Source organism: Pan paniscus, chromosome 12 (assembly GCF_029289425.2).
Source record: "Pan paniscus chromosome 12, NHGRI_mPanPan1-v2.0_pri, whole genome shotgun sequence".
Classification (NCBI taxonomy): Eukaryota; Metazoa; Chordata; class Mammalia; order Primates; family Hominidae; genus Pan; species Pan paniscus.
Window position 1 is genome coordinate 50,030,450 of NC_073261.2, and position 23,068 is coordinate 50,053,517.

Consider the following 23,068-nt stretch of genomic DNA (forward strand, 5'->3'; position numbering starts at 1 on the left):
ATTGGAAGTCATCATTCTCAGTAAACTATCGCAAGGACAAAAATCCAAACACTGCATGTTCTCACTCATAGATGGGAATTGAAGAATGAGAACACATGGACACAGGAAGGGGAACATCACACTCTGGGGACTGTCCTGGGGTGGGGGGAGGGAGGAGGGATAGCATTAGGAGATATACCTAATGCTAAATGACGAGTTAATTGGTGCAGCACACCAGCATGGCACATGTATACATATGTAACTAACCTGCACATTGTGCACATGTATCCTAAAACTTAAAGTATAATAAAAGAAAAAAACCATTTCACCAGAAACTATGAAGTAAAGATGACTTTTCTAACTATCCAACATGTTCTTAATTCTATTAATAGCCGTCTCTCTTTCAATTCAATTCAAACTGATTAATCTATTACCATTAAACTGGATGGCTGCTGAGTAACAGGCACTGGGATCTGGAATACACATGAGATTTTCCTCATGGAGTTTATGTTCCAGCATGAAAGAAATAATTAAAAAACATGGAGAGGGTAATGAAAGGTCATATAATATGAAAGTGTACAGTAAGGAGATCAAGGAATAATCTTCTTGGGAAGTAAAATTTAAGCTGAGATTTGAAGAATATGTAAGAAGTAGCCAAGCCAGGAGACTCAGGCATATCTGCCACATAATCTGAAATGGAACTGAACTAAAGCAGCACATCTGGCTAGAGTATAAAAATACAAGAAGGAGGCATTTTTTACAAATCTAAAAAGGGAGGCAAGGGAATATTATTCTCTTTTCAACAACGTGTAAAGAGGTGAATAATATACTACCTGATATGGTTTGGCTCTGTTTCCCCACCCAAATTTCACGTTGAATTGTGATCCCAAGTGTTGGGTTGGATGGGGGGGGCTGGTGGGAGGTGACGGGATCTTGGGGGTGGTTTCTAATGGTGTAGCACCGTCTCCCTAATACTGTCTTTTGAGTGAGTTCTCATGAGATCTGATTGTTTAAAAGTATGTAGCACTTCCCCCTTAGCTCCTTCTCTCCTACTGCCATGGGAAGACATGTTTGCTTCCCCTTTGCCTTCCACCATGATTGTAAGTATACTGAGGCCTCACAGCCATGCCTCCTGTATAACCTGCAGAAATGTGAGTCAACTAAACCCCCTTTCTTCATAAAAGGTGTTATTTAGAGCAGAGTCAGAATGGACTGATACACTACCTCACCAGTACCAAAGTGTCTTCTGGAGAAAAAGGAAACACTATATTTGTTCAGAGAAGACCCTTGATTAACCACTTAGTATGAAAATAGAGTCACTGAAGGCAGAGGTGTTTGCAGTTCTGTTCTGCCTGAGACAGGGAGAAAGTTGGGTAATTTTTCTTCTTTCTCTTTTCTGTCTGGCCTCAAGGGTAAGAGATGAGAAGGAAAGGTGTGGAGAAGTAGTAAGGGACAAAGAGTGTCTTAATTTGCATTTCCCAAAAGCATAGGTCTCTTTTTTTTTTCTCTCAGAGGTTTTGACGTGCTCTTAGACACAGGAGTTTTTCTGGGAGATGATCTCAGGAAGCAGAGTGGGGGAGTCAGGAGGGACGAACAGAAAAGGAAGAAAAGCCAATAAAGGGAGTGTTGTTGACCTAGTAGCTGTGATGGGTAATTATGTTCCATCCTGCTGGGGACCTCTGAGAAACCTGGAAAACTCTGCCTCAGACTGTCACTTTTACAGCTTCCCTCAGCCAAGCTTTTGCCTGCTTCTGCACACAGGCTTGGCAGTTTCCTAAGGTGCTGGAGACAGTCCTAAGGCAGAAAAGGTAACCACATGAAATCAAGTGCCATGATAAAATGTGGCATCGGATACAAAGAATCAACCAAATGATAAAATGCTGGGTACTATAGGGGAGCAAGGTTATGAGAACCCTCAAGTGTAAAGTGGAGAGACAACTTTTGGTAATTCAGAAGCCTAATATACAATTTTCATCAGTTTGATTTGCTGCAATATAAACCTTGATCCACATCACACATCTCAGATTTATTCATGAAAATCTTCATCTCGCTCTTGCTCCCTGTCTTTCAAACACACATACATGTGTACATACATCTTACACTAAATCTCATGTCCTATAATGGGGAAATAGGATGCTTGGTGGAAATTAATTAAAGGCTTAAACTTTACATGTTGGCGACCTGAAGTAAATACGATGACAGTCCCTGCCAGAGCTAGAACCTAGAGCTCACTTGACTCTGACAGCATACACACATCCTCCAAATTGGGACTTTTCAATAATCATAAAATTTTTGGATTCTCAGGGGGTATAGAATTGTGATATGATCTCCAGATTCATTGGGGCAAGAGACTTCAAGTGTTGTCTAGTTTTTATATGTTAAAAATTTGAACTCACACGTTCTTAATGAATTTTGAGGACAAATTCATAGGATCCAATCTGAATTTCTGGTTACAGGGCAGAGATTGAATTAGAATGGGGGTAAGAGTAGATATAGGGAGAAAAATTAGCAACTATGTTGCCATTGTCCCACCAAGAGGCAAAATCATTAAGGCCTGGCTATTGAAAGATAAGGGGACGAATGAGTAAAAATGGTAAGTATTTGAAGAAATAGGAAATTAAGGTGCAATTTCTTAAAATTGGAAATACTGATGAACGAAAATGTTTTAGGGAGAAGATATATTTAATTTGGAGCATGTTTGAATATTTTATGAGGGGAAATAAATGAATCTATACATACTGAGTGAGACTTACATGTTTGAAATTCAAAAAAGACATTGGGTTAGAGATAATAATGTGGAATAAGAATCACCTTCATAAACTTATCTAAAACTATGGGACTGGGTAACATCTTCTAGGATTAGACTGAGCTATGGAGAGAGAGAGAGAAATAGAGACAGAAAGTAAGGGGAAAAAACCCTAAAATCATAAATATATAAGGGCAGGGAGAGGAGACATTAAAGAAGACTAAGAAGGCATATCCAGATATGTATAAAAAAAGCAAGATAATAAGCTCACAAAATTCAAGAGGAAAGAGTCTTTAGAAGGAGATTCTGAATGCTGTAGAGTGTTCAAATACAGTAAAGATGGAAATATGTCCATTTATTCTAACAATCTGGAGGGCAGGGTGACTCTGGTGAAGAGTGTTTTAGAAAGTTTAAATATAATAAAGACTGAAATATATCCATTGACTTTCAACCTGGAGAGCTGGATGACCTTGGTGGGGAGAATTTCAGCGTAGTGATCGAGTGAGACATACTGGAGTGAGTGAGAAATGAAGAAATGTAGACATCAAGGGGCAGAAACTGGTTAAAGAAATTTGGCTGAAGGGCTTTAGTTTGCACAAAAATCAAAGGAAGTAGGTATCATTCCTACCATCTTAGGGTTGGGCAAACTGAGTTTTATAGAGGTTTTATTGTCAAAAGCCACATAGTAAATACCAGAGCAAGAATTCAAAGATCTGCTGCCTTCAAAGATCCAAAATCTACGCTAGATTTACTTAAATTCAATTATACCACATCATCACATATCACATCAGATTAAAAATGTATATTGAAAAAAACATATACTGAAGATGAAGCCATTTTATCATATGTAAATGATCTCTCAGTGAAAATTAAACATTAATAATATATAGAAATAAACATGCAAAAAAATTAGCCTCACTAGTATCAAAGAAAAGCTAACCAAAAACATTAAGAAGAATGTATTTTTTTTTACATATTACTTTGACATAGATGTAAAAAGATGTAAATTGGTTTAGACATTATGAAGAACAGTATGGAGGTTTCCAAAGAAATTAAAAATAGTACTACCTTATGACTCAGCAATTCCTCTTCTGGTCAATCCCAAAGGAAATGAAATTACCATTTTAGAAAAATATCTGCCCTCTCGTGTTCTGATGTAGAAATAACCAAAGTGTCTGTTGATGGAATAATGAATAAAGAAACTGTGAGATAGATATTAGTGGATATACATACATACATATATGTGTATGTGTGTGCATATATATGTAGTTGACCCTTGAACAACATGGGTTTGAACTGTGAGGGTCCGCTTATACACAGACTTTTGTTTCAATAAAAGATACACTGAGTGTGCCTTCCTCTCCTGCCTCCCCTTCCACCTCCTCCACCTTTTTGACTCTGCCATCCCTCCTTCTCAGGTCCTCAACGTGAAAATGATTACAATGAAAACCTTGATGATGATCCACTTCCTTTTAATGAAGGGTAAATATGTTTTCTCCTGCTTATGATCTTCTAATAACATTTCCTGTTCTCTAGTTTATTGTGAGAATACAGTATATAATAGATATACAAAATATGTGTTATCAACTATTTATTTTACTGGTAAGGTAGTCAACAGTACTGTATTATTAGTTCAGTTTTTAGGGAGTCAAAAGCTAGAAGTGGATTTTTGACTGCAAGAGGAATCAGTGCCCCTAATCCCCCCTTTGCTCAAGGGTCAACTGTATGTATATACGTATATATCTATATGTATATATGTATATATAAATATATATACACAAATATATGTTTATATGTATATATGTATATATAAATATATATACACAAATATATGTTTATATGTATATATACATATATACACACACACACATACACACACACTCACACACACATACTTACAGGAATATCATTCAGCCTTGACAAAGAAGGAGATCCTGCCACAACATGAATGAACCTGGAGGATATTATATTCAGTTAAATAAGCTGGACAGATAAGGAGGAATATTGCATAATCTCACTTACATGTGAAATATTAGAAGAAAAATCAAACAGTGAAATATACAGATGTAGAGAATAAATCAGTAGTCATCAGGGGTTGTGGGGAGGGGAGAAAATGAGGAGCTGTAGATCAGAGTATACAAAGTAGCAGGTACCTAAGATGAACAAGTCTAGAGATCTAATGTACAACATAAAGACTACAGGTCATAAAATTGTACTATATTTGGGATTCCTGTTAAATGAGTAGATTTTAGCTGCTCTTGCCACAAAAACAAAAATGAATAACTATGTGAGATGATGGATATGCTAATTTGCTTCACTATAGCAACCATTTCACTGTCTCTATATATCCCATAACATCATGTTGTATACCTTAAATATGCACAATAAATTTTTTAAAAAATGAATGGGTTAGAAAGGAGTTGTGAAGCATGTAATTTCTAACGTGCTTCTGGGAAAGTAATTGATATTCTCTCATGAGACTGTAAGCTCCTTTAGGGCAGTTTTCATGTCTTAATCATCTTTGTTTTTCCGCTTCCTTCTACAATTTCTGAAACAATATTCCCTTATGAAATATTTATTGTATTTTATTGAGTTGCACTGAATCAAATAAATAAGAATGTGAATTCTAGTTCTAAGATATGAATAATTGTGAAGTTATTTAAGTATACCTTGTGTATCATTCTTATTGTATGTGATTTATTTCTGAATTACTTCACTTCCGAGAAGCATATTTCTGTGAATGAAAAATTTATGTGTAATGTGTGTCTGCGAGTTTATGAGTGTGTACTATATGTGTTTTTGATTAATAGATCCAGTTAATTGAAAGCCAGTGAATTTTTCCTACTCCTCTCTAAATACTGTTTGATTAACAATTGCTCCTCAAGGAAAATTTTGCTTGTTATTTCCCCATTAAAGTTGGCTGGTTATAAACTGAGAAGTCAAAAGGTACTCTACAGCTTTAATTAGAGTGCCTGCTAAGTTGCTACAACAAAGGAACACAAAAATCTGGTGGCTCAAGCAAAATAGAATTTGTCTCTCATGTAAGAGTGGGCAGTCTATGGAGAAGAGGTGGCTCTGCTGTATAACATACAAAATATGTGTTATCGCTGCTTCATAAAGTTGTCTAGAGACTCAGGGGCCTTCTACCTTGCTGCTCTATTAATCCCTAAAGAAGTAATTCTCAAACTTTACATGCATCAGAATCTTCTGAAGATCATGTCAAAACAGATTGCTGAATCTACCCCTGGCGTTTCTGACTCAGTTGGTCTGGAATGGGGCCTGAAAACTTGCATTCTTAACAAACTTCCATGTGTCAGTGGGAATCGGCTGATGCTACTCGGGACTACATTTTATAAACCACTGTCCTAAAATGTTAGCTTGCGCTGCCTGGTCCAAGCTAATTACCAGCATGATCCTTCAGATTCAGTTTACGAAAAGGGGTAAAAAGAAAGAGAAATCTGCCCAGTTATTTTAGTGGAATGGCTTAGAAAAAAATATATGTATTTTTCTCATATTTCTTATTTGAGAACTTAGTCACAAGGCAGGAAAAAAATGGCAATTGAACTTAATTGCTGAGAAAATGGTAAATGTTGTCTCTAGCTGGGCAAATATATGTCCAAATAAAACTCAAAGGGTTCTATTACCAAAATAAGAAGAAAAAAAAAAAGAAAATATCAATGTTAGGAGTACTTTGGCAGGATTTGCTATAATGCCATAGATAAGCACAGTATAGAATTGCTAAGACCAAAAAGAAAAGTATCTATAGAACGACACGAGAATAACAATAGCAGTAATACTAATAGCCAAGATTTCAGTGCTTATTTTATTCAAGCTTTGTGCCAAACACTGTACATATGATATATTCCTTATTTTTCATGAGTATTCTATGAGGACATCATACAATGTCCTCCATCTCTCCAATTTTCAAGAGGAAACATTAATTTATTACTGTAACTGTATTAGTTATTTGATTTTTAGATTTGCCTAACAATCCCAAAATGTACATAAAAATTACTCAACTTCTTAAGCACAATATTGGCTTGGCACAGTGGCTCATGCCTATAATCCCAGAACTTTGGGGGGCTTAGGTGGGCAGATCACTTGAGGCCAGGAGTTTGAGACCAGCTTGTTCAACATGGTGTGAAAATCCATCTCTACTTAAAATGCAAAAGACCAGCCTGTTCAACATGGTGAAAACCCATCTCTACTTAAAATGCAAAAAGTAGCCAGGCGTGGTGGCACAGGCCTGTGGTCCCAGCTACTCGTGTAGCTGAGGCATGAGAATTACTTGAATCTGGGAGGCTGAGATTGCAGTGAGTGGAGATTGCTCCACTGCACACCAGCCTGGGTGACAGAGTGAGACTCTGGCTCAAAAACATAAACAACAACCAAAAAAAGTGCAACACTTAAAATTATTTCAGTTCTACTTTAAATCTTTTGCAGTCTAGTTTATCTGTTATTCCTTTGCTAATTTATTATGTATAGATATAATCACTTAAAAAACTTATGATTAATATTAATAATAGCTAAAAAATATTGACTATTTATTACATGCCAGAATATTTTCTATTTTCTAAAAATGTATTCACATCCATCATGGCAGACAGAAGTCTGGACTAGACTGCAGCTCTGAGTCAGACCGACAGAGCAGCGTGTGGAAGCCCACATCATGAATTTTAGCTCCAGAACAACTGCAGTAATAAATCCAGGAAAGCCAAGATGAACCACAGACTCTCTGAAGAAAGTGGATTGTTCCTGCAGGACCCAGGAGACACCTCAAATACTCTGAGTGCCCAAATTGCAGAAGTGGGAAAGGGAGATCATCTGCCCCTGAACACACACCCCCACTGGGGAAACTGAAGGTCTAGTTTACGGGAGAAGATTCCGACCTTACCCGGAGCTGAGTCAATTTAGAGAGCCAAACGAAATACAGGGGTAGAGGAAGCAGCAGGAAAGGCCCTGAGAGCTTGCCGGGTCCCCAAGCAGTCCATTCCTGCCTGGCATCACAAGGATCATTTGGGAGGGTGGCCAACAGCGTGGGGGAAATGCCACAGGGAGCAGGAAGTCTCCAGCTGAACTTTGTCACAATTCGAACAGGTCGAGAAGCCTCCTGGCCAGAACTCGGGGAGGGTGTGAATCCTATGTCCAGGCTCCACAGGTGAGGGAAGAACTAAAGCCCTACTTTCTTATGCTGCTGAGAGGCGGGTAACCTGGGGCAAGTTCTCAGCTCTGCTTGCCCACTGCTGGAAACAGACTTGGTGTGTAAGTGGGGAGGGACATGGTAGGAGTGAGACCTGCCCTTCAGATTGCCTGGGAGCTAGGTGTGAGGCCTATGGCTGCCAGCTTTCCCCCACTTCCCTGACAACCTGCATGACTCAGCAGAGGCAGCCATAATCCTCCTAGGTACATAACTCCACTGACCTGGGAACCTCACCACCATCCCCCACGGCAGCCACAGCAAGACCCACCCAAGGAGAGTCTGAGCTCAGACAAGCCTAGCCCTCCCCCTACCTGATGTCCTTCCCTACCCACCCTGGTAGCTGAACACAAAGGGCATAGACTCTTGGGAGTTCTAGAGGCCTGCCCACTGCCGGTTCCTCTCCAGACTACCACAGCTGATGCTCTCCAGAAAGTGCCATCTCTTGGCAGGAGGCCAACCAGCACAAAAATAGTGCAGTAAACCATCAAAGCTAAGAATCGTCACAGAGTCCATTTCAGCCCCCCTGCCATCTCTACCAGAACTGGTGTGGGTACCCACGGCTGAGAGATCCACAGATGGTTCACATCACAGGACTCTGTGCAGACAACCACCAGTAGCAACCCAGAGCCTGGTAGACTTGCTAGGTCTCTAGACCCAGGAGAGAGAGAACAATCATTACAGTTCAACTCTCAGGAAGCCACATCCATAGGAAAAGGGAACACCCCATGGGAAAAAAAATTCTGAACAACAGCCTTCAGCCCTAGACCTTCCCTCTGACAGAGGCTACCCAAATGAGAAGGAACGAGTAAACCAACTCTGATAATATGACAAAACAAAGCTCTTTAACACTCCCCCAAAACCATAGTAGCTCATCAGCAATAGATCCAAGCCAAGAAGAAATCTCCAATTTACCTGAAAAAGAATTTGGGAAGTTAGTTATTAAGCTAACCAAGGAGGCACCAGAGAAAGGTGAAGCCCAATGCAAGGAAAACCAAAAAATGATACAAGAAGTGAAGGGAGAAATATTCAATTAAATAGATAGCATAAATAAAAAACAATCACAATTTTAGGAAACATTGGACACACTTACAGACACAAAATTCTCTGGAAAGCTGCAGCAATAGAATGGAACAAGTAAAAGAAAGAAATTCAGAGCTTGAAGACAAGTTCTTTGAATTAATTCAATCCAACAAAGACAAAGAAAAAGAAAAAGAAAATATGAACGAAGCCTCTAAGAAGGCTGGGATTATGTTAATGATCAAACCCAAGAATAATCAGCATTCCTGAGGAAGAAGAGAAATCTAAAAGTTTGGAAAACATATTTGGGGGAATAACTGAGAAAAACTTCCCCAGACTTGCTAGAGACCTAGACATCCAAATACAAGAAGCACAAAAAACACCTGGGAGATTCACCACAAAAAGATTATTGCCTAGGCACATTGTCATCAGGTAATCTAAAGTTAAGATGTAGGAACGAATCTTAAGAGCTGTGAGTCAAAAGCACCAGATAACCTATAAAGAAAACCTATCAGATTAACAGCAGATTTCTCAGCAGAAAACCTGCAAGCTAGAAGGGTTTGGGGTCCTATTTTCAGCCTCCTCAAACAAAACAATTACCAGCCAAGAATTTTGTATCTAGTGACATTAAGCATCAATATGAAGGAAAGATATAGTCTTTTTCAGACAAACAAATGCTGAGAGAATTCACCACTACCAGGCCACCACTAAAAGAACTGTTAAAAAGGAACTCTAAGTCTTGAAACAAATCCTGGAAATACATGAAAACAGAATCTCTTTAAAGCATAAATCTCACAGGACTTAAAAATACAGTTTTAAAAACAAAAACAAAAAACCAAGGTACACAGACAACAAATAGCATGATGAATGGAATGGTATGTCACATCTCAATAATAACATTGAATGCAAATGGCCTAAATGCTCCACTTAAAAGATACAGAACCTTAGAATGGATGAGAATTCACCAACCAACTATCTGCTGCCTTTGAGAGACTCGCATAACACATAAGGACTCACATAAACTTAAAGTGAAGGGTGGAAAAAGGCATTTCATGCAAATGGACACCAAAAGCCAGCAGGACTAGCTAGTCTTATATCAGACAAAACAAACTTTAAAGCAACAACAGTTAAAAAGGATAAAGAAGAATATTATATAATGGTAAAAGGCCTTGTTCAACAGAAAAATACCACAATCCTAAACATATATGCACCTAACACTGGAGCTGTCAAACTAATAGAACGTTTCCTAGTAGACCTAAGAAATGAGATAGACATCAACACAATCATAGCAGGGGACTTCAACACTCCACTGACAGCACAGACAGGTCATCAAAACAAAAAGTCAACAAAGAAACAATGGATTTAAACTATACCTTGGAACAAATGGACTTAACAGATAGATACAGAACATTCCATTCAACCACCACAGACTACACATTCTCTTTAACAGTGCATGGAACTTTCTCTAGGATAGACCATATGACAGGCCATAAAACAAGCCTCAATAAATTTAAGAAAATTGAAATTATATTAACTCTCAGACCACAGTGGAATAAAACTGGAAATCAACTCCAAAAGGAACCTTCAACAGCATGCAAATACATGGAAATTAAATAAACTGCTTCTGAATGACCATTGGGTCAAAAACGAAATCAAGATGGGAATTAAAAAATTCTTCTAACTGAACAACAATAGTGACACAACCTTTCAAAACCTCTGGGACACAGCAAAGGTGGTGCTAAGAGGAAAGTTCATAGCCCTAAATGCCTACATCAAAAAGACTGAAAGAGCACAAACTGACAATCTAAGGTCACATCTCAAGGAACTAGAGAAACAAGAACAAACCAAACCCAAACCCAGCAGAGGAAAGGAAATAACCAAGATCAGAGTGGAACTAAATGAAATTAGAACAAAAAAAAATGAAAGATAAATGAAACAAAAAGCTGGTTCTTTGAAAGATAAATGAAATTGATAGACCATTAGCAAGATTAACCAAGAAAAGATGAGAGAAAATCCAAACAACCTCAATAAAAAATGAAATGGGAGATATTACAACTGACACCACTGAAATACAAATGATCATTCGTGGCTACTATGAACATCTTTACTCACATAAACTAGAAAACCTAGAAGAGATAGATAAATTCCTGGAAAGATACAACCCTCCTAGTTTAAATCATGAAGAATTAGATACCCTGAACAGACAGATAACAAGCAGCGAGATTAAAATGGTAATTAAAAAATTACCAACAGAAAAAGTCCAGGACCAGACAGATTCACAACAGAATTCTATCAGACCTTTAAAGAATTGGTACCAATACTATTGACACTATTCCACAACATGGAGAAAGATAGAACCCTCCCTAATTCATTCTATGAAGCCAGCATTACTCTAATACCAAAACCAGGAAAGGACATAACCAAAAAAGAAAACTACAGATCAATATCCCTGAAGACCATAGATGCAAAAATCCCTAACAAAATACTAGCTAACCAAGTCCAACAACATGTCAAAAAGATAATCCACCATGATCAAGTGGGTTTCATACCAGGGATGCAGGGTTGGTTTAACATACTCAAGTCAATAAATGTGATACACAACATAAACAGAATTAAAAACAAAAATCACATGATCATCTCAATAGAGACAATTGCAAATTGCGGAACCAACCCAAATGCCCATCAGTCAATGAGTGGATAAAGAAACTGTGGTGTACATATACGATGAAATACTACTCAGCCATAGAAAATAATGAATGAACGGCAGTTGCAGTGACCTGGATGAGATTAGATTGGAGGCTATTATTCCAAGTAAAGTAACTCAGGAATGAAAAACCAAACATTGTATGTTCTCACTGATATGTGGAAGCTAAGCTATGAGGATGCGAAGGCATAAGAATGATACAATGGTCTTTGGAGACTTGACAGGAAGGGTGGGAGTGGGGCAAAGAATAAAAGACTACAAATAAGGTGCCGTGTATACTGCTTGGGTGATGGGTGCACCAAAATCTCAGAAATCGCCACTGAAGAACTTACTCATGTAACTGAATATCACGTTTACCCCAATAACCTATGGAAAATTTTTTTTTAAAAAGTATTAACCTATAAATTTATGATACTATTGGGAAACCACACTATCAGGTAGGCACTTTAATTATCTTCATTTATTCAATGAGATAACTTTGAACAAACCTATTCAAAGTCCCAGAGCTCACAGAAATTGTTCTGTGCTCTTAACCACTATGAAACTAATCTGTAAGTTATTATTGTATTATAAAGAGTAATGAAATAAATATTAAAATGCTGTAACTAGACAGTGAAGAAATGTTGCATGATTTTTCCATCATATAAAATATATATAAAACATATTTTTCACTTTGATAAAATTTTCATGAAATGCATATTTTGAGACACATTACTAGGGAGTCATAATGGAGCTCAATGGAACTAAAATGGGTCTCCAAATGAGTAGACAGTATCCATCTGGTCTGTTACCATTTCTAAAATGTATGTGCTTTTGTTGCACGTTAGCATAAGCCCACTAAAATCATTCGCACTTTAGTCATTGAAGTTTTAATGAAATAACACATGGAACTCAAAAGCGTTGTCTATATTCTCTGTTTCAATTCCTTGCCTTTCATTCTCTTTCTTTATCTCTCTCTTCCTCTCTCTCACTGACATTTTAATGAAAGAACACATGGAACTCAAAAGCATTGTCTGTATTCTCTGTTTCAATTCCTTGCCTTTCATTCTCTCTCTCTTTCTCTCTCTCATTGAAGTTTTAATGAAAGAACACATGGAACTCAAAAGCGTTGTCTATATATTCTCTGTTTCATTCTCTCTCTCTCTCTCTCTCTGTCCCCTCGCCACCCCCCTTTGAGAGACAGTCACCCAGGCTGGAATGTAGTGGCAGGATCTTGGCTCACTGTAACCTCAGTCTCCTAGGTTCAAGTGATTGATTCTCATGCCTTAGCCTCCTGAGTAGCTGGGATTAACAGGCATGCACCACCCACACGGTAATTTTTGTATTTTTAGCAGAGATGGGGTTTCATCATGCTGCCCAGGCTGTTCTCAAATTCCTAGCCTCAAATGAGCCTCCTGCCTCAGCCTCCCAAAGTGCTGGGATTACAGGTGTGAGCCACCATGCCTGGCCTCTCATTCTCTCTTGATCTCACTCATTCCAGTAAGGCTTTTATTTCGTTTTGTTTAACAAGGAATAGCATTTAATAAAGAGACTGGACATACTAGGATTTGAGTTATACTTAGTTATTCCAGAGCTATATGATTTTAACAGGTTAACCTATTGAAATGTCAATTCTTTATCTGATAAATAATAATAGTCAAAATATAAATAGTACCTGTTATGAAATATGCATTGTCCTCAGCAATTAATGGAGATTAATCCAAATTCTCACAACAAACATATGGAGTAGGTTTGTTATAAACACAAAGGGGTTAAATAAACTGATTGTGGTCCCATAGTAAGTAAAAAGCAGAGCATGGACCTGAATCCAGGTGTTCTGCCCCAAGGGTCCTTTATCATTTTTAAAAAAATCATAGATTGACAGGACATTGCAATGTTTGTACAAAGAGGTCTATTCACCCAGCTTCCCCCATGGTCACAGGTTATGTAAGTATAATAAATATCTAAACCAGGAAATTGATCCTCATATATTTATATGTTTAAAATATGTATGTATGTATGTATGTGTGTGTGTGTATATATATATATATATGTATTTATTTTATTTATTTATTTTTTTGAGACAGAGTCTTGCTCTGTTGCCCAGGCTAGAGTGCAGTGGCGAGATCCGGGCTCACTGTAACCTCTGCTTCTCAGGTTCAAGTGATTCTCCTGCCTCAACTTCCCGAGTAGATGGGATTACAGGCCAGTGCCACTACACCCAGCTAATTTTTTGTATTTTTAGTGGAGGCAGGGTTTCACTGTGTTAGCCAGGATGGTCTCGATCTCCTGACCTCATGATCCGCCAGCCTTGGCCTCCCAAAGTGCTGGGATTACAGGCATGAGCCACTGTGCCTGGCCTAAAATATATATGTTTAAATATATGTATATAATGCATATATGTCATTTTTATTACACACTTTTTTTATGTTGTCATCACTGTAATAAAGATAAATATTCCATCACCACAAAAATCATTTTTGCCATTCCTATGTACTCAAACTGCACCATCTCTAGCCCCTTCCATTCGGGCTTTTGCTTCACAGCACTGAGACTGTTCTTGTCAAGGTTACTCATAAATCCATTAGTCAAGTCCCCATGTTATTCAGGCAGCCATCAGCATTGGACATGGTGAATCAGTTCCTCCACTGAAGCCATTTTTTCTCTTGTCTTCTGGCTCACCATTCTCTTGGTTCTCCCCCAACCTCATATGCTCTCATATGCTCTTGGTTCTCCTCCAACCTCATATGCTCTCAGTGTCTTTTGCTGGTTTCTCTTCCTCTCTTCTGAATCCTGACACCTTTATATGAACTCATTTCTCAGACCTCTATTCTTTTCTTCCTCTTTTTGCTTTACACTTACTCCCAAGATCTTAAATACAATACGATTTCTAATGTGTATCACTAATTTTGGGTTCTTCCAAAGACTTTATTCATTTACCCAATTGTTCACTAGACAACTCACTCGAATCTAACATTCCATTATCAAGTTAACATTTCCAGAAACAAACTCCTGATTTATCCTTCCCAAATCTACTGTTTATGACAGTTTACTCATTTTAATGAATACTCTATTCTTCCAGTGGTTTAACTCCAAAGCATGTGCTTTTAATCACGCTCTACTGCAATTTTCATAGATCTCCTCCACAAAAACAAGTACATAAGTAAATAAACAAATAGTGAGAGAATTACATCAGTTTAAATGTACCTTGATCTCTTTCTACTCCAAAAACTGACAATAAAGAAATATATTTTGGCTGGGCACGGTGGCTCACGCCTGTAACCCCAGCACTTTGAGAGGCCAAGGTGGGCGGATTGCCTGAAGTCAGGAGTTTGAGACCAGCTTGGACAACATGGTGAAACCCCCGTCTCTACTAAATATGCAAAAAAATGAGCCAGGCACGGTGGCAGGCACCTGTAATCTCAGCTACTCGGGAGGCTCAAGCACAAGAATAGCTTGAACCCAGGAGGTGGAGGTTGCAGTGAGCCGAGATAGCACCAATGCACTCCAGCCTGGGTGACAGAGCAAGACTTTGTCTCCAAAAAAAAAAAAAAAAGAAAGAAAAGAAAAAAAGAAATATATTTTCTGGTTAAATTAAAATCTTCTATCTACCCAAACCATTTCAAAATAAACTCAATGTGCCAGTTAAACTCATGATTCAAAAACAATATCTTTGTGTCAAAAGGCAAGCAGAAAATGTAACCAGTTGTCTCAGGTTGACATTTCACATTTCAATCTATTTCCATAACAATGCAAGTTACTTGAAAGCAGAGACTGTGTTTTCCTCATATACAGATTCCCAGCAGCTAGTAAAGTGCCTCACACATGACAGGCACACAATAAATATTGATCAAATAAATAAAAAATAATTACAACTAAAAGAAAATAGATTTGAGGGTAAAAAAAAGCAGTGGTTAATGCCATATGCTGCATAAATGCGTTAATAAATTCCATCTTACAAAATTGATATGCAGATAATATTTTTGATAATACAAGAGTAATCAGCTTGTAATTTCTTCATTCCTTAAATTTATTAATAAATTAAATGTATTAATTTCCAGTATCTACTATACCACTGCACAAATAATGGGATTATAATAGTACCACAAAATCTAACAACTTTAATGGAATGTTTTAGTGATAATTCAATTGTGAGGTATTGGTCATAACCAAGTATATGCCACAACTCAAACATCCACACGTATAAATTGATACCTGTTGATATACATACACAGCTGCTTTCTATGAGCTGATGGGAATTACTTTGGGTTTAGTTGTTTCTGTAGTTAAGAGTAAAGGTTTAAGGATAGAGCATCAGTTGCTTTACACCTCTTGTTTTTTTCTTCACTGTCAATGGCACACTTTGGCACAGTTAATGTCAGGCTTTGTAATATTTCTCTGACTTTTCTCACTGCCATATTTGGCATAAATAAAGTGCCCCACTTAGGTGAGAGTTTTCCCTACTCAGCATCATGTTGAGTGCTTTACAGATTTGTTGTGCTCAAAATGATTAAGAATGAATGCAAGTGAGCTGTAGATAAGAGGAGGAATAATGCGGCTTCCACACAGTCACTGGCACTGGCATACGTTGAATACATAGGAGCATCTTCATTAAAAAAATGATGCTACTTGCTGAGTGTTTCGGTTGATTTACACAGACAGTACAATATAGTGTCTTTGATGTCCAGTAGCATGAAAACCATATGTATAAGTCTGAGTATAATGAGCTGTCTGTTAAATTCTATATATAACATATTTGCATTTTATTCAGGATCATCAAATGGGGAAATCAAAGTACAATCACCTTGTTTTTTCCTGTAGGTTGAAAGCACTACAAATTAAATGACTCTGCCAAGTTCCCAACAGGAGGAGAGAAAAAAAATCAGCTTTGCTGTTTGTTGTTAAATGTCAGCAAAAGTCAGATTTTAAAAATGTTTTTTAAAAAATTTAAGCTCTAAGGTCAATGATCTCTTGTATTAATAAAGGATTTCATCCAGAGGAAAAGAGCAAAGATGAAATGTGCATGTGGATTCATAATCAACTGGAAACACTAAGGAGGCAACTCAATCCCAATTAAATAAAAAATATTTGCCCAAAGCTTTCTTGAAGTTTTCTCAAATCCTTCTTAGTACAAGTTGTTCCTATTAAAAGTACTTTAAATTGGATTCTTAATAATAAACCATAGACTAATGAAAGAAACTAATTTAACTGTTGCCTAATTCATTTTGTTTTTGCTGTTGTTTGGTTGTTTGGTTGCTTTTTTTTGTTTTTTTGGTTTGTTTGTTTGTTTGTTTCATTAAGAAACATTTAGGTTCTAAACATTTTCACTTTGCTAGCTTTGAAAAGTTCTCTCAGAGTCTCATGGCATATTCTTGATAATAAAAAAGATAGACTGTGATGTCAAAAATAAAAACCAAGCCTGAATAGAGCTTATATCTATATATAAGTTCTCAGAAAGGGGTGTGATTTGGTGAATTCACACTGACACTTTTTTGGGTTCATGCTGCATTTTAAAAGTTTTCTTAAAGCCACAAACCTTCCATAAAAGAGTACATCTAATATTTAGGGTGAAGTGTATGGAATTCTAGCTTGATCTTTTACTTCTTTCATGTGCCAATCCCCTTTGTCTGGCTTATTGTAGTTAATTAAAAATTAGTTACTTTTTATGTCTCTTAAAATTTGTGATGGAAGACTAAAGAAGTGAGATCTCATTAATGTTTTTATTTTGTTTTTTCCACATGTACTTATCATCATTCCATATCTATGAGCAGATTTGTTACAGAGAGTTAATATCAGAACTCAAATTTAACTTACAACTAGTACCAAGACAACTGAGCATCGTTGCCTTCCTGTATTTTTCAGATGACCTTAAATTAGATACACATCTCTCCCTTTTTCAGCCCTTAGAAATAATAGACAAGGATAATATCAAGCAGGGCATCTTCTGTGAAAGCAGGAAAATCAAAGCATTCCTCTTGCAGCCTCTGCATCCTTCCTTGTCCCAGATAACTTCTCACGGCCAGCTTGCTGGGGCTTATACTGATACCAGTGTCCCAGTGGCCTCACACTCTGTCCCACACCTTCCAAGAAGTGCTCAAATATATTCATGTCTCTAACTCTTCAAGAAACATTAATTTCCATTTGTCTTATTTTCTCAGAGACAAATTTGTGGATCAATTTCTTGATTTCAAAGAATATTTAGCTTCACGTGAATTTAGCAGCACCCATACAGAGTATAAGAATCAGCCTTTTGAAGATACTAAGACAAAACAAAGAAAAAGCAACAAAAAAGAACCCAACTATTGGCCACCTGTAGCACTAAAAGACATCAAGACAAAATTAAACATTTTAAAATTTGGGGGATTTTTATTTTTGAATAATTTTCTAATTCTAAAAAAGAACAAAGAATAATCTCATAACTACCCATATTTTACCATCCAAAATTAATAGGTTAGGTTTTTGGCAAATTTACTAAACTGCATTTTGCATATTGCTACATTTTAAAATAATATCTATATAATATACAAATGTGCTAGCCTTTCTATTTGGCTAGTTATAAAATGTGAACATAACAGGCAAAATTTTCCTGAAAACACTGTAACAAATTTATGACAATTATTGTTTCTCATGAGGATCAATCATAAGTTTTGGTCACACTCATTAAAAATTAAAAATGTGTCATTAGAATGAAGAAATATTTAAAAAATCAGACTACTTAATGTATATGAGTTATTAACTCAATAAGCCTCCGTATTAAGGGCTTACTATGTGTCAGATATTATAGATAGGTATGTTTGTGTATTTGAGATATATATATATACACACACATATACATATATTTTATATATATATATAAATATATATATATATATATATATATATATATATATATATATATCTCATTCCCACATTCACCCTGGCTGAAGGCTATTTAATTACTATTTTTTTATTTGAGAAAGCAGAAGCATGTAAGGTTAAATGACTACACCAAAGGCTCACAAGTGAAGACGTGATTTGATCTTTAATCTGCCTGATGTTTAAACCTGTGCTGCTGACTAAGCCACATTATTTATTCTGTCACCAAAAGTGAGTCAAAATTTGACACTCTTCTGTATTAGTCAGGGTTCTCTTAGAGGGACAGAAATAATAGGGTATATCATTATTATATTAGTCAGGGTACTCTTAGAGGGACAGAACTAATAGGATATATATATTTATATATATGAATATAAAATAGGACTAATAAGATATATATTAAGATATATATATGGGGAATTTATTAAATATTAACTTACATGATCACAAGGTCCCACAATAAGCTGTCTGCAAGCTGAGGAGCAAAGAGAGCCATTCTGAGTCCCAAAACTGAAGAACTTGGAGTCCGATGTTCGAGGGCAGGAAGCATCCAGCACGGGAGAAAGATGTAGGCTGGAAGGCTAGGCCCATCTCTCACTTTTCACATTTTTTCTGCCTGCTTTATATTCGCTGGCAGCTGATTAGATTGTGCCCACTAGATTAAGGTTGGGTCTGCCTTCCCCAGCCCACTGACTCAAATGTTAATCTCCTTTGGCAACACCCTCACAGACACACCCAGGATCAATACTTTGTATCCTTCAATCCAATCAACTTGACACTCAGTATCAAACATCACACTTCCTACCATGGTACCATGCAGATATTTTCCACAATTACTATGCCAGGTAGTAATCATTATAAAAATAGTGGTTTTTGTGGCATTATTTACTTTGAGAGAAAGTTTATATTTGACTAATTTTATTGAATAAGCTACAAATTAAATTTGAGATAGTTGGTGTATTTTAACATTTGAATTATAGTTTAAAATTTGACTGATGCACAAGCTGAGATGGGATTTGGCTGATCAATGTGAAAAGGGAATTTTTTGTAAATCAAAATGATTGTTTTAGCCAGATTCAATTTCATAAATATTAAAACCAATATTTACTGGAGTGGGTTGCTTCTCTCATAGGGCATATCTAAGTTAAAATATTAATTTTGGCAAGGGATTAGCTCAAAACATGGCCTAATTGCCATTTGGCATTTTCAAGAAATTTGAAATATTGAAGTGCATGTTTTTTTTTCTTTTTCTAAAAGACAATAAATGCCTTTAGCACCTGCATAGTAACTGTTGCTTAAAAAACATTGCAGGCTAATTTTACTCAGCTAGGGTCCAAAGGAGCTTATGTTGTAGTCGTTCACTGGTAAAATTTCCCATTGACTTGGATTTCCCAAACCTAATCAGTTAATATTATTTTTCTATGAAACCAGTTGATATCTAATGATTTATATGCATACCATCAATTATACATATAAAACCATGCAAACAACTAGCTGCAGATAATTATTTCTCCTCTTTATTTGCCAAAATATTTATTGGCATAAATGATATTGTAAGAAGAATCCATAACCAACCTAATAGAAGCAACCCACCTAACATATTTTTGTGTATCCATTTACAGATAAACAACTACATAATTTAATAAAACTTATATATTCCTTAATAATTTGCCTTAAATGATATAATTGTCTTTGGTTAATGTATGTAAAACAAATACACATTTTTTAAAACAATCCTTTATGGTATCTCTCTATGCTTCAGTGAAACAAAAAATGTAGGTTGCTTAAATGTTATTACTTCATTTATATTATAGTTGTTGTTGTTGTATAATAACTGACATAAAAAACTGTGTCTAAAAACTGCAGATTCTAGTTCATCTGTACCTTTAAAATCCAACTAAATAGCTCAAGACCACTCCACATGTGTTTGGGAAGTTTGACACATTTCTTCAGATATCTGAGGATGGCTTCCCGGGTGAATAATGTGAAGGCTTACATTCTCCTGGTCATTTGTGCCTTTAGGTTCAGTTGCCTCTTCTCAGGTTGACTCTTGGTGCCTACTCCACTTCACCCTTTGCAGAGGCACTGGCCCTCTCCCTTAATTTTTTAAGCAAAGCATCAATAATGCAGTTGCAGCATTTAGTGAACTTTTGCTTAGGTTTCAGGAATAAACTAGAGGCCTACTTTGCTGCTCAAAACAGAAAAATAATCTTAAAACAAAAATTAGACCCCACATTTTTTAAGTAATTTGGACACCCTTCCCCCAGAAATTTACACTGCTCATTTTTCTCCTTTCAATTGAGCCTGAACTACTTCTTGGGGGTCTTTTTTCTGAGGATCACACACCCAGCTTTCCTATTCTCTTCTGGCTAGGTCCATCCACACTATCTCTCCTGCAGATTGCTCTTGATTTCTCATATAGGACATCATATTGTTCTGACTTGAAACTTTTCTTACGTTTAGGTGAGTTTCTTAAATACTTTCATACTCAAAGGTTAATTCACAGCGTTTTCTAATTGTTTAAGTCATCTCACTTAATTATCTTAGCAAATATAAAGACAAAATATATTATTTTCACTTTCCATTTGCCTGAGTTTAGTCAACTTTTTTTTATTGAATTCTACTTATAACTTTTTTTAGTAATCCATTTGAAATCATTTTGGAAGAATGTGTTATATAAACTATACTATATAAATTACTGATACATAGACAGACAAATACACACATACAATATTTTACCTTCATTTATTTTCCTATTGTGTGATGCATCACATGTAAAAAGTCTGCCAAAAATCTAGATCACATAGATCACATAAACAACTTGATTCAGAACAATAGTTTTTTTTGTTTTACTGGGATAAATTAAAGATTTATAAATTAGCTTTTGAATGTTTTAGAAATTATAATCCGTTATGAAGCTATGTGAAGTGCAATGCCCTTTTCCAAGTGAATTTTCCTTGGAAATAATAGCAAAATTTACTTGCAACCTCTTTTTCTTTTTTAGTGCCAATAGTGCACCCAATGCTGAAGCTAGCACATGTAAAGCATAGTTCTTGCCCCAGAACTTTCACTGTATGAATAGCTAAAAGAAATATGCAATTATTCTGCATTTGTTTCTAATTGTTCTAATTATCTCACTTATCTAGAACTATTCATCCCTCGGCTTTGAATTTTGTTGCCTTACAGAGCATTCTAATTTTTTTTTCCACCCTCACCATAAACGTATGATTCTTTGGGGAGGGAGGAGGGACTTCTTCACTACTGTATATTAAGCAATGCACTTCTCATAAAGATTACTTATAAAGTCATCAAATACGTGACATTTATGGAATCAAAATATGAAAGAAGGATTGTGCAGTAGGGTAATGACAGTACTTGCTGCTTTCCATAAAGCACTTTCCATGATGAATTGATTAAAAAGGCCAGGAGCAGAGTTAAACAGATTTCCATGGATCTCATCCAGATAACATTTTTACCAGCCGGTCTCAGGCAGTGCCAGGAAAACTGTAAATAAGTTACTGATCCTTTCTTAGAGCAGATACCCCCAGAAAGCTCACTGTTTTTTAGCTCGTAAGATAAAATATTTGTGTTTCATCACCATCATTATCATCAGTATCATCTAATGATCTCCTGCTAAATTCCAGATAAAGCTTGATCCTGAGTGTTTTACAAACATTACCTGGATTACTCACACCAATATTGACAGTCAAATAATAGTATCTTCATTTAATAGATGAGAACATGAAAATTCAGCATGTTGGCAACTCCTTAGAGTCATGTTTATTTGCTTCTAAGACCAGTAGTAATTTTTCTTATACTGAGTGCTTCCCACAATATAACATCACTTTCATAAACCACATATGATAAATTCTGCAATTTTAAAATTACTACACAACACAGAGATGATCAAGTAGAACTGTTACAAACTGCAACATGCCTATAATATGTGCATTATATCATAGGAAGTAATTAAAGCATCATATTTTTCCATATGATATATGATCACTTTTTTTAAATGTGTGGGGCCCACTTTTCTCTTCTATATATTCTTTTCTCTTTGACACCCTCTTCCACTAATGGTTGTATTCTTGAAAGGCATTGAAAAATATTCTTGACTTTTTTTTTCATGATCACAGTCCTGGGCTGTGATCCTGGAGAAAAAAGAAACACACGAAGTGAGCCCCAAGACTGCTCTACCATTCTGCCTGGGGCATTTTGCTACCACTGACCCAGCAAAGGGCCAGAGTGTCTCCCAGAGCTAAAGCAGTAGAGAAAGAAGTTCTTAAATGTGGAAGGGGCTGTAATTTGCAAGATAGGACACTGAAGAAGAGAAGCTATACAGAGTGGGAGTGGGAACAGAAGTGTACAGGGATAGTCACTGCAGGTACTTAGCTGGGACTGAGTTGGGCACTTGAAAGGTAGAACTTCATGAGGCATTGCAAAGGTGCCTGCTAAGGAGCTGAGAGCTAGAGGGTGAGGATGAAGGCTGTGTAGTTCTGGAGAATGTTGGAATTAAAAAAAATAGTGAAACCATATGATCATTTCAACAAATTACAAAAGCTCTCAGCAAGCTAAAAATGAAAGAAAA

General features: G+C 36.5%; 1 long non-coding RNA gene across 2 annotated transcripts in view; it reads right to left on the minus strand.

Moving 5' to 3' along the window:
• The window catches only part of LOC134728611 (uncharacterized), a 551,913-nt gene that overhangs the window by 385,099 nt on the left and 143,746 nt on the right, over positions 1-23,068 (minus strand). For both annotated transcript variants that reach the window (XR_010109198.1, XR_010109197.1), the window contains exon 2: positions 3,794-3,900. This is a non-coding gene — a long non-coding RNA (uncharacterized LOC134728611). The remainder of the gene's footprint in view (positions 1-3,793; positions 3,901-23,068) is intronic.